This window comes from Amblyomma mixtum, chromosome 1 (assembly GCF_055824585.1).
Source record: "Amblyomma mixtum isolate Tamu chromosome 1, ASM5582458v1, whole genome shotgun sequence".
NCBI lineage: Eukaryota > Metazoa > Arthropoda > Arachnida > Ixodida > Ixodidae > Amblyomma > Amblyomma mixtum.
In genome coordinates, this window is record NC_143012.1 from 56,708,100 (window position 1) to 56,719,708 (window position 11,609).

An 11,609-nucleotide genomic window follows, 5' to 3' on the forward strand; every position below is an offset into this window, starting at 1 on the left:
TGCACGTTCACCACCGTAACGAACACGACGTGCCGCAGCAACTGACCTGGCTTCTTGCATGGGAGGACCCGGAAGTGCTGCATGGACTCGTCGCCCCTCCCCCCCCTTTGCCGGAAGGTTTAAGGGATGGCCACATGTACCGCGGAAAGCCTTGCATCCTCTGCTCGACGCAGACGTTCATCGGACTGACGAAGCCGCACAACCGCGGGAGCAAGTCTTCCGTGTAGCGTCATTTCCGCCGCCACTCTTTCTTGCTCTCGAAACAGTAAATCCGAGCCGCGGATTTTCTGTTCGCTTCCGAAATATCTTATGTTTTTATGTTACCTTATATGCTTGCTACTGCATACTTGTGAGTTACATCGGGATACTGCTGCACAGGTATCTGTGCTCATGGCTGGAAATGATCGCGAATGCTTTTCTCCTTGAAAGTTTTGTTCGTGTTTAATGCGGCGCTGTGTTTTGCAACTACTCTCCTCACTGGCTTATGGGTGTGAATGATTGGGTTCGCTGATTTTTACGCCTTTTTGTTATCCCGAGTCGTATTCTCTGGAAATATCTTATTGTACCCGGGAAAGTGACCACTCAAATAAAACCTTCCCTTTTTATGTGCACCATTTAAGAAGCGTTACTCGACGTTCACGGTAATTCTCGCAGCTGCATCTATCAAGTCTAAAGTTGCTGTGAAATAAATTGCCTTTTCCGGCATTGCATTGTTCCCTCTACTGTAGAAATATGAACGCACTGACTCAGCAAGGTAGTCCTCGCTGGCTGAGGATTTTAGCAATGTCCTCGTATGCAAGAAAGGCAGGGATCTGCACCTGGCGCCGCTGGGTAGCTGCGAGTTATCGACATGGTGCGAGGTCTCTCTTCATGGCCTTGTGTTCGCTTTTGCCTTTTAGCGCACACCTCTGCCTGCAGCGGTCTGCCTTTTAGCGCACACCTGATGCCTCAGCAAGGCGATGCTTGTAACGTTAATGACCCCCCCGCCCCCCCCTTTCCCCGTAGAACTTGTCCTCGCTCTGATATTGAATGCACATGCTCTAAAAAATGGTGTTTGCGTGCCGCACGATCTTGAGGATACTTTTTTTCTTTCTTTCGTCGCCCAGTGCTGAACTCGCAGCTTAAAAACACCTTACGCAGTAGAAGGCTTCATAGAAGGCGCACTCCGATAACCTGTTTACTGGAGATATAAAATTGCGGGATTGTTCGCACTTAGGTGCGCCTGTATGCATGTAGTTACCTGTAAAGGTCCATCATTTGCAATTTTACTAGTAATGGTGCCGAAAAATATGCCGACCCATAAAAGTTGCGTGGCCTGATAATGACATATATTTGGGGGAGGTCGAGCGGAAGGGCTTATGTGTCCAAAGAACGCCATTGCACAACCTGCTACACATTCTATTCGAGGTGGAGTCAAAGAGAAATTTCCGAAAGCATTTCGCCTGAATGAAACCGGGCATCAGGTCAGGGAAAGGCTTGTACCCATTTTATCACAATTCAGTGTTTTCGAGCGTAAAGAAAGTTTCAGCATGAATCTAGTAAGCAAGGCTACTCTTTGAACGGCACATTTCGTGTAACGCAACCCCCATCTGGTTCAATACAACCAGAATACCTTTAGAGACTGTACTACCGGCGGAAACGTTTCACAATTTAAGGCGCTGCCTCAGTAATGGTCGTTAGTAGCCAGTTATCTGATTAAAAAATACCTTGAATAGTTGACTGGTTTGGGCAGCATCCAAAGAGAGGCAGCATAACCGGTGAAAAAATTATGATGAACGCATGTTAAAGGCTATTTACCTCAAGATTAAGCTTGTAACGCATTAATACTTTCGGAAAATGGTGGTTCGTAAAAGTTTTCGCGAGTTCTTGCAAATGCTTGCAGCCGGGCAGGAAAAATTAGGTGGAATACGCGCCTTCAGATCCGAACGGCAAGGGTAACGGTGTGTTTCGGCGGGTGGTTTCGTAGTGATGCTATGTTTAACGAAATAATATAAAACACAAAAAGGACGCGATCACGTAAGAAAAGTCAGGGGGGGGGGGGGGACCAGCCGCTGAATGCATTCGTAGGGCGTGTTAATGAATATCGCTTGAGTTTCGCCAGTCCTTCCGCTCTATATGATGATAGTGCAACCTTTGTACGGAATATAGCTGTAATGCTTTATTGTTGATTATTGCTTCTTTTGCTAGGAACTTTAGAATCTCAGCGCAAGAGGAAACACACGAAACTGCGCTGATCTATCAACTTTATGTTATGCATGGCTTTCATCTGCGCATTATATTTTACAGAATATTCCATGGTGTGTGACAAAAACCCTTTAGCCTCGTAACATCCCTGCATTGTTCTGTTGTTTGTTGATGACAGCCGCCGCGGTGTCCCAGTTGTTGCGGGGCTTGGCTGCTGACCCGAAAAACGCGGGCTCGAACCCAGCCGCGGCGGCCAAATTTCGATGAAGGCGAAATTCTAGAGGCAGGAGTACTGTGCGATGTGAGTGCACGTTAAAGGACCCCAGGTGGTCGAAATTTTCGGAGCCCTTCACTACAGCGTCCCTCAGAGCCTGAGTCGCTTTGGGAAGTTAAACACTCAAGAAAATATTTATTCATGATCTCTCTAGGGTCGTGAATGGCGCAAATTACGTGTGGAACGGAGCCTCCACTCCCTGAGGTCGAAATCATGGTCCAAAAGACATGGACAGCGCCAGCCTTGCGATCGAAAACGCGCGCGTTCAGCTCCAGGTGATTCAAACATGTGGGCGACAAGACAACTGCGCATGCACCCTTCCAAGTGATTCAGTCGAATCCACGCTAGACTGCTGATCTCAGGGGTGTGGGATAGAATTTTGATCACGACGGCCACATGTCGAAGGGGATACAATGAAAAACGTCCCCGTACTTTCCCCTTTCCACGCACGATAAGGTATTCCAGGTGGCATAAATCAATTTACAGCCCTCCGCCTTGGCATCCCTGTAGCCGACGTGTCGCTTCGTGGTGTTAAGTGCCACGTGCCATTACTAGCGAGCATGCAATGGTGCTCTTTCTAAGGAGCGCGATTTCCACAGCCTACCGTAAAAACGCATTTTGTTTTCACCCAGCTCAACATCTCAGCAGCGAAGACCCTTCGTTACCTGTGCATCCTGTCCGACTCGATTGAGCGGGACGATGTCGTCGAGAATGTCGTCGAAAGGACGGCCAGCAGATTCGAACATCTCGAGGCAATGCACGTTCACTACCGTAACGAAAATGGCGTGCCGCAGCAACTGACCTGGCTTCTTGCACCGGAGGACCCGGAAGTGCTGCAAGGACTCGTCGCCCCTGCCCCCCCTTTGCCGGAAGGTTTAAGGGATGCCCACATGTACCGTGGAAAGCCTTGCGTCCTCTGCTCAACGCAGACGTTCATCGGACTGAAGAAGCCGCACAACCGCGGGAGCATGTCTTGCGTATAGTGTCTTTTCCGCCGCCACGATTTCTTGCTCTCGAAACAATGGATCCGAGCCGCTGATCTTCTGCTTCTCTCCGCAATCTCATATCTTTTTATGTTACCTTATACGCTAAGCACTACAGACTTGTGACTTACATCGGAATACTGCTGCACGGGTATCTGTGCTGATGGCTGGAACTGATCGCGAATGCTTTTCTGCTTAAAAGTTGTGTTCGTATTTTATGCGGCATTGCGTTTTGCAACTATTTTCTTAACTGGCTTATGTGTGTGGTTGATTGGGTTCACTGATTTTACGCTTATTTGATATCTCTCGTCGTATTCTCGTCGTATTCTGGTCAGCTGACAAACTACTCTTCATTCTGCGATGTGCCCAGTCAGCATTTTGTCAATCAATTGGCGCAGTAAAAAAAAATAAAGTTGATGACTTTCACTTTCTTCTATGTACCATCCAACCGACCTTTGTTTTAGGAACAGAATCGTGGCTCGATCCGACTATCTCAAGCGCTGAAATATTTCGTGACACGTACGAGTGTTTTCGTCGCGACCGTTGTCCACGTGGCGGAGGAGCATTTATTTTTGTCCATAAAAGTGTCCCATGAGCTCAATTGGAATTCTCTGATAGTGAAACTGAATTGATTGTTTGCAAAGTAAGACTGCCGAACGAGAAAGCAATGGTTCTTGGGTCATTTTATAGGCCTCCTGGTCCTTCTGTAAAGCCGCTAGTTGGCTTATCTAATTTTCTTGAAACTATTAACAATGAATGCCTTGTTTTAGGGGGGCACTTTAGCCTTCCGGACATTGACAACCAAGAGACATAGCTCGAGGGAATCTATACTCAACATTTTTGACTTTTTAGATTCCAACAACTTTTGTCAGTATGTGCATGAGCCATCACGAACGGACAGAACTGGTCACGTACTCGACCTCTTGCTGTGTAACGTGTCTGATGTTGTATGCAATGTAAAAGTGTAACCCGAAAGACGCGGGTTCGATCCCGGCCGCGGCGGCTGGAATTTCTTTGGAGGAGAAATTCTAGAGGCCCGTGTACTGTGCGATGTCAGTGCACGTTAAAGAACCCCAGGTGGTCGAAATTTCCGGAGCCCTTCACTACGGCGTCTCTCATAGCCTTAGTCGCTTTGGGACGTTAAACCCCATAAACCAACCAAACCAACCAACAATATTATTATAGCAGATTTATTAGTTCACTATCTGAAGGTTGCAAAACCACCTAGGTGAAAGATTTACGTCTACAGCAGGGCCAACTACGAGGCGATTAGCGCTGCTTTTGATTCGTTCTTTCCAGTTTTTGATGAACTCGCGAATAACTTACCTCTTGAAATAGATTGCATGCCGGAAGTTACTTTTTGTGTTGACGGTGTGCGTAAATTATTGAAGGATTTGAATCAGGCTAAGACTTGTGGCCCTGATGACATTCCTGCCCCAATTTTAAGGAATTGTGCGGATACATTATGTCTGTATTTCACCCGGCTGTTCCAGAAGTCCCTTAATGAAACCGACTTGCCTGCTGATTGGAAGGTAGCGCGTGTCGTGCCCATACATAAGAGTGGTATGCGAAACTCCGTTCAGAACTACAGACCCGTTCTCTTAACCAGCATAACCTGTAAAATTATGGAGCATGTAATATATAGTTGCGTTATGGCCCATCTCACCAAACACAATCTCCCATGCACTAGTCAACATAGTTTCAGGCGTGGATTTTCCTGCAGTACGCAGCTGGTAGAGTTATTTATTTATTTATTTGTGACGTTGAGTGTGCCGCGCGGCATAAAACGTGGTGTTAGTGACTAGTAGTTGGCTGGTAGAGTTCGTTCATGATTTAGCATCGGCAATTGATAAGCAACAAGTTGTGGACTGCGTTTTCTTGGATTTCCGTAAAGCATTTGATGTTGTCGCGCACAGTCTTCTTCTCTCCAAATTGAAAGCGTATAACCTGGATTGTAAAGTAATTGAGTGTATTGCAGAATATCTCTCGTTACGAAAACAGGCTGTTGTTCTGAACGGTATTTCTTCACAGTATGCACCAGCTACGTCGGGAGTTTCCCAAGGCTCAGTATTGGGACCACTTTTGTTTTTGCTGCACATTAATGACATTTCAGTTGGCATACAGTCTTCATTCAGGATGTTTGCCGATGATTGTGTTGTTTACAGGGTAGTAAATTCCACTTCTGATTCGAAAATCCTGCAAACTTATTTAGATACTGTAGCAGACTGGTGTGTACGTTGGGACATGTCCTTAAATATAAAAAAAAATTCAGGGGGCACTTTGACTGTCTAAAGTGGGTAGAGGCGGAAGCGTTTTCCGCACCACCTTCGCTGTTTCTGTGGCACTGGTGGCGTCACATATAATTGAGTACTAATTACTAAGTGATGAGAAATCATTAATTAATTGTTAATTACTGATTAATGCCTGAATACTAATTAACTGCTAATTAATGACGCATAAGCTTCGCCTTTAGGAGTGGAACGCGACAGCGCGTTGTAGCGCTGCCAGGGAGTCCACGGAACGCCACCACCCGTTCGGCGCGATGCCTTGCCCTTTGAACGCAGCGCTTTTTGAGGAAAGGAAATGGCGCAGTAATTTTCTGTCATCTCGGTGGACACCTGAACCGCACCGTAGAGGAAGGGAGGAGGTGGGAGTGAAATAAGATAGATAAAGAGGAGCCGTAATGAAGAAAATGAAAATTGTATTTGAGGACCGGGAAATGACGCAGTAACTGTCTCACAGAATTCAGGGGGGCACTTTTTTGACCTAAAGTGTGTTCACTGATGTGTGGTTAAGATGTTAAGCTTCGCCCCTAAGAGTGGAACGCGACAGCGTCTTGCAACGTTGCCAAGGAGTCCACAGAACGCCATCGCCCATTCGGTTCTACGCCTCGCTCGTCGGTAAATTGCTTTTTGAGGAAAGGAAATGTATCTGTCTCTCATTTGTCGGTGGACACCTAAACCTCGCCGGAAGGGAATGGAGGAGGATGAGAGTGAGTGAAGACACCGTATTCACTAGACGCCCCTTTGTAAATTCCAAACCGTCGAGCTGGCATGGCGGAGTGGATAGCGTGCTCGTCTCTCACGCCGCAGACCGGGGTTCGATTCCTGAGCTCGACCAATTTCTGATCTCTTTTATTTATTTATATGGCCTGACTAGTAAAGCTAATTAGGCTAATTGGGTAATTAAGCAATTAACCAAGCTCAGTCCCACTTACTTGGAGCATCACTATACGATCCCTTCAATTGGTTGTATGGTTACTAGCCAAAGTGCAATTGGCCCCGTTTGAAATTCGCGCACTGTGACGTCACGACCGTTTCCACCAATAGAAAAGCGTGACATTTTCTGTCGACAACTGCTGCTTACAACGATGACACATTAAAGGCTTCCGCCTTAATAAGCACATTAATTATATTACGAATAAGGCAGAATCACGTTTGGGTTTTCTACGGCGGAATTTTAGCCATTTACCAAGTAACTTAAAAACACAGCTGTATTTCAGTCATGTACGCTCCATACTTGAATATGGATGTGTTTGCTGGGACCCACACACATCTGAGTGTGTAGGAAAATTAGAGAAAATTCAGAATAGGGCTGTTAGATTTGCTCTTGGTAATTACAATCGGCAAGTTAGTATGACGGAAAGCAAACGAAAACTTAACTGGCAAGAGTTGAAGGACCGTAGAAAGTAAATCAGATTGAAATTTTTCCATGAGATTTATTATTCAAAAACTGGCATAAACAGCGAACAATATATCCAGGCACCTCATTATATATCAAAGCGACTGGACCACTGCTTGAAGGTCAGGGAATTTTCTTGCAACGGTGACGACTTGCGTTATTCTTTTTTTGTTAGAACTGTTCGGGACTGGAACAGTTTGCCATCGAGCATTGTATGTATTACATCTAATGAAGCATTTTTCCATGCACTGCAATAATTGTTTTATACCTATAATGAAGTCTTTACCCCCCTGCAGTAATGCCCTGCGGGGCGATGCAGGTAACTAATAAGTAAATAAATAAATAAATAATTAAATAAATATCCTTATGTACAGTCTTTGTCAAAAGTAACCAGGCTGCCGTATTTCTTCTCAGCCGCATATTAAAGTTATAATGCCAGCCCTCAAGCTCTTAATCTCTGTATGGTAAGAAGAACCCCCGTTTTTACCTTCAAAGAGCTTTTTGATCTTTAGGGAAGCCGTGCGGGCTCTGTTATACGGACGAGAAGCAAACCATGCAGCTTGGTTACTTTTGACAAAGACTGTACTTGAGGAAGTGACCATTCAAATAAAGCCTTCCCTTTTTACATGCACCCTTTAAGAAGCGTTACTCGACATTCACCGTAATTCTCGCAGCTGGATCCATCATATCTAAAGTTGCTGTGAAATAAATTGCCTTTTCCGGCATGGCATTGTTCCCTCTACTGTCGAAATATGAACACATTGACTCAGCAAGGTAGTCCTCGCTGGCTGAGGATTTTAGCAATGTCCTCGTATGCAAAAGGGGCGGGGATCTGCACATGGCGCCGCTGGGTAACTATGAGTTGTCGATAGGAGCGAGGGTATCCGGTATGGCCTTATGTTAGCTTTTTGTGGTGATTTATTTCTCTCCGGTTCTGCCCGGTTCTGCCCGGTTCTGCCCCTTCTCGGCGACTTCAATGCAATGCGCCACGTCCGGACTCAAGTAGGCGGGCGCTCTGCTCTGCATCGACTTTGGGCGCGGCAGTTTTTCGGTGGGTAATCACGGTCATGACGTCATCGGGGCTGCTTCAGTATGTCCGTATCTGCCGGGGGGACGGTCTTGGAGCTGATAACTTCAGTAGCGTGGCTTTTTGGGCTTGTTGGTACATAGTTCCAATACACTGTAGCGCAGCAAAAGACGAGGACACAATAGACGAGAGACAAAAAGCGCTCGTGGTGTTAGTCTCACGTCTCTTGTGTCCTCGTCTTTTCCTGTGCTAGAGTGTATTGGAATTGGTAACTTCAAATCGCAATTTATATCTCCAATGCTCACGCAGAGGCCTAATTCTTTTTTAAGTGCGCATAATGTCTTGGCTGATAGCTGCGACGTGAAAGAACGATTTATTGGAAGATCATGTCATGAGCCTTTGAGCTGTGCTTACAACACCGGTTCCTACCAGACACCTGCACGACCGATTTGTGACGTTCGACAAGCACCACTTTGGCGAATGTGGTCACCCGTGATGCTGTGGTGTTGTCTGGATGATATCTGGGACTGCGGAAATCGTGAAATTGGCTGCCCGAAATACGCACGCACTTTGAAAGACTGCTGCAGATTCAACTAGCATCACTCTGGCAACAGCGGTGGCAGCGATCGACCACACTTGCGCAGTGTATAAAACCCAGGTTGGTGCGTTAATATTAACCTTGTTTTTCAGATACTCGTTCCTGCAGTTGCTGCCTAAAGCGAAACGTGTGCTTGTCAATTAGAGAGTTTTAGTATTGCGTGCTTTGCGTAATTGCTTGCATAGCGGAATAGCGGGTCCAGAGTGCGCATGCGCAGAATGCTAACGGTTAAATAGCGGCAGCGTACGCATGCAATTTTCAAAAGTTAGCGTTTTAGCATGGCGGTGTCCTTCCTAGTGAGAGCCGCCCGCTTCAGCCGATTCAGCAGTCCTTGCGATTCCGGTCGGCATGTTTACCGGCAACTCCTGCTGTTCTTGCTCATCGCTAAGGCTTACCTTGCTTCGACGATAAAGTTTAAGCTGCAATTCAGCCGAGTTTTTGAGATACACTCTCGATTCTTGAAAGCGAAAGACTAATGGGACCTCGAGCTGCACTGCTGCCATCTGCGACGGCCCGGACGTAACAGAAACGTCCGAAATGAAACAAAAATACATTTCGAGCTTTGTCGCTGTGTTTTATGTACTTATATGACGTAACACAACAAGTTATAACAAATTTACAAAAGTTTGTTGAACATTACACGCTATGTGAGGGAATATATTTTGCTCGATTGGCTTGTAGTTAACATTCCCTTGTCCAGATGGCGCCACTGCTATACATCTTTATTTATTTATTATTTTTTTTTCAAATTCAAATTCACTTTATTTCTGGTAGAAAGCAAGTATACATCATGAGCAAGAGAGTTTAAAAGAGGATGATTCTACCAAGGAAGACGAGGCAAAAGGCGTTTCATCTACGCCTGACAAGGCCTCGCCTCCTGGCGAGATACATTGCACTCTCTATGCTACAAATGCCGTTGAAAAAAAGTATGTTACACCATTCATTACGTGCATTTTATGCGAAGCATACTACTTTAGCTACCACTTCAGCCCTTCACCGTGGTTATGTGCCTCCAAATCACGTGATACATGACGTCACGCCACGTGACACGATGACGTCACGACAGTGGAGAAACGGGGGCCCACCTCGCGCCGTCGCTGTGGTTATGCGCCTCCAAATTACGCGACACGATGATGCTTCGCATTCTCCAGGCTTAACCAAGTTAAGCCTCAGCCATTTTTTATTTCTATTTTTGTGTCATTTTGCTGGCGAAAATAAGCGCTGCGGTAATAATTGACTTAAAAGACTCTGAAATATGATATTTTAGCAAGTTAGCGGCAGTGGCGGCCATTTTAGAAGGACCTTTCGCCTTCATGTAAAGCAGATTGCGTTTAACGTTTTCTCAACACTATACTGAAACTGTCTTTGGGGAAAAGTTGCTTTCAGCACGCTAACGTAATTTCCCTTAGGTACGCTCTGACGCTAGCGCTGTACTAAAAGTCTCTATTAATATTATCTTGCCGATAGGCTCCAGGTAATCACGAAATTCATGAAAGATTTCAGGCAGAAAGGCAAAAGATGTCCTGGCTTGCAAAAGAGCCATCCAGTGTTTAAACACCTCAAGTCGCCCGTAGACTTGTATAACCTGCAGTGTGACGCCATGGCCACAGGCTGCACCTGGATTGAAGGAAGAGTTGTGCGGTGAAGAGAGTAAATGCAGCAAGCAATCATAAGTGCGAAAAATGCTTGGAGCTTCCGCATAGCTTAGAACAGAAAGCTAGCAGTCGCAAACAATAATCTTAGTTGCACTGCAAATCGAGACATTTCGGACTTTCTAGAAAAAATCGGGTATACTTGCTATTAAAAAATCACAGAAAATGATAGCGAAGTTTGCAATGGTGTCACCAGGAAAGATTGAGAATAATTGCGCAGTGCCGGACACGTGCTAAACGCGTTGCAGTTCTTGGTAAAGCACTCAGTAAGCGAATCGTTTTCTCTGACGTTGGTCTTTATGGCAAGTCACCCGTGTACATCCATCAGGAATTGTGTCGAGCCGTCAATAATTCGCGCCCATAAACTCTTACAGAAAGGTGTAAAGATATACGTTAAAGGGTCTCTTCAGTGGCTGGGGGTACCTCTTAGTGTGCGAAGTGGTAAGTGCGTGCTTGACAGCTGTCGCCATCTTTCGCATGCACTTGTCACTAACATGAGCTGCGCATGCGCGGTAGGAGCTGGCGGTTTTATTTTCAACCAGTGGAGCTTGAGATGAAGAGGCACGCTTGCGCAGAGCGGCCTGGTGTAAAAGGCGGATTCCTGGACTCCTTGTGCAGACTATGCCTCTATATCATACAGGATGATGATGAGCTCACATGTAAATGACTCCTATTATGATATTGTCATGTGGCCTTGTTTACAGCTAGGAAAGAGGAAAATAGAACGTCGCCAAGCGATTCAGTCTCCTTAGCGCTTTCATCTGCACTTACAATGAACTGAATGGTTCGGTGACGGCGATGGCAGTAACTGCGCTGAGCTGTCGGCGAACTGTACAGAATCGGTGTCGTGTCGGGCCGCGCTTCATGTAAACGCGTCGGTGGCATTCGGAAACAATGCGCGCAACTCACGTACGATTATCTGGTATGTTGTAGAAGCGATTTCACGTGACTATAGACTTACCAGATAAATTTGGTAGCCAATCTCGGGACATTTTTATTCGATGGCAGAGTGCAGGAGGCTTCGAGGGCGAAAGCTTGTTTTGCGAACATTTATGGGAATATGGGCCATCCTCTTCCTGGACTGGAGATGATTGTTGGCGCAGACTGAATTAGAACCGCTGCTTAGGAAAAAGATCGTTTATTTGCTGGTATATCAGTGGTGCGTTCTTTTTAGCGACATGCTGGTAGAGGTGGCTCAGGCGGTTTTGGA